The sequence below is a fragment of the Cebus imitator genome, unplaced genomic scaffold (assembly GCF_001604975.1).
Source record: "Cebus imitator isolate Cc_AM_T3 unplaced genomic scaffold, Cebus_imitator-1.0 Scaffold81, whole genome shotgun sequence".
Classification (NCBI taxonomy): domain Eukaryota; kingdom Metazoa; phylum Chordata; class Mammalia; order Primates; family Cebidae; genus Cebus; species Cebus imitator.
Window position 1 is genome coordinate 5,145,307 of NW_016107396.1, and position 1,567 is coordinate 5,146,873.

A 1,567-nucleotide genomic window follows, 5' to 3' on the forward strand; every position below is an offset into this window, starting at 1 on the left:
TTTGTGAAGCTACAATGTACCAAAAGCACTGTGCCAAACATTTATAACTTATATAAAAATTCCACATCCCCATATTGGCCACTTCAAGATGAAAACAGATAACTCCCTAGATGTTAACTGGCTCTACTCCCCCTAATATTAAACATAACAACCACATAGAAAATATAGAAATTCAAATAGAAGCAACATAAACCTGTCATAAATTGTAAACAACTATTTGTGGGACAGCATGGATAACAAATGGTCTACTGTGTAAATTTTAGAATGAGGCAGAAAAAAGTTGGAAGGCAGTTAATTTTCCCCCCTTCTCCTGCTTCAGCTTAGTCTCCTTGGATATCCAATGTCCACAATGTCACGTTGTCTCTCAGTAATTGCATTATTAATGTGCTGTCTTTGTATGACTCTTCACTTAATCTATCAAGTTCAGTAATGGCTTCATCAAAAGTTGTTTTTGCAAGAGAGCAGGCTTTCTCTGGGAAGTTCAGAATCTCATACTAGAACACAGAGAGGTTAAGGACCAGACCCAGTCTAATAGGATGTGTTGGTTGCATTTCCTCTTTGCTGATTTCAAAAGCTTCTTGGTATGCTTATTGTGACTGATCCACACACCATTTCTTGTCATCACTAGCAGCAACCTCAGCCATATAATGGTAGTAATTTCCTTTCATTTTCAGATAGAAGACTTTGCCCTCTGCTTGTGAAGCATTGGGGATCAAGAACTTTTCCAAGAGACAGGACATCATTGCAGGTATCTCTTAGCTCCGTCTCAGTTTTCTCTGTGTTCTTGAACCATCTGCTGTTTTTTTTTTTTTCTCAGCACCTTCCATCTTTTGTTCAATACTTGAGACAACCCTCCAAGATGAACGACAGGCTCCTACATTTTTATAAGCAACTGGAGAAGGTTTCTCTCTCATTGGATAATTCAGCTGCTTGCTCAGTTACAGACTTAATGCAGGCTGCCGTGTCATCGTAACACTCAGCCTGTTTGGCCAGTTTGGGCTTCTGTACCAAGTCATTTTTATCCATGACTGGATGTTGTTTCCAGAGTGGTGTGGTGGCTGTGGATGGACGGGGGCTCAGCAGTTTCTGGGTGGTGGTAGCGGCAGCAGTGACGAGGTTCAATATACTAGAATATTAAGCCCTTATGAGATGTATGATTTGCAAACTATTGTCTCCCATTCCACAACTGTTCTATTCACTCTGGTGAGCCTTTATTGTTCAGATAGATGCTTTTCATTTTGATGCAGTCTCACCTGTCTACTTTTGCTTTTGTTGCCTGTTTTGGGGTCATATTTTTTAAAAAACCACAGCCCACACCCATGTCAAGAACACTTTTTCTATTTTTCCCATAGTTTTATAGTTTTGTGTCTTACTTTTAAGTATTTAATCTATTTTAAGTTGATTTTTGGATATGGTATGAGAAAAGGGTCCAATTTTATTTTCTGTATGTGGTTATCTAGTTGTCCCAACACCATTTATTAAAGAGTGCCCCTTCCCCATTGTGTCTTTTTCATATCTCTATCAAAGACCAATTGACTATAAATGTGTAGATTTATTTCTGCGCTCT

The 1,567-nt window shown here is 38.7% G+C and overlaps 1 pseudogene; it reads right to left on the minus strand.

Moving 5' to 3' along the window:
- Positions 1-245: 245 nt before the first annotated feature.
- On the minus strand, positions 246-1,026 carry LOC108307834 (annotated as a pseudogene).
- Positions 1,027-1,567: the final 541 nt, after the last annotated feature.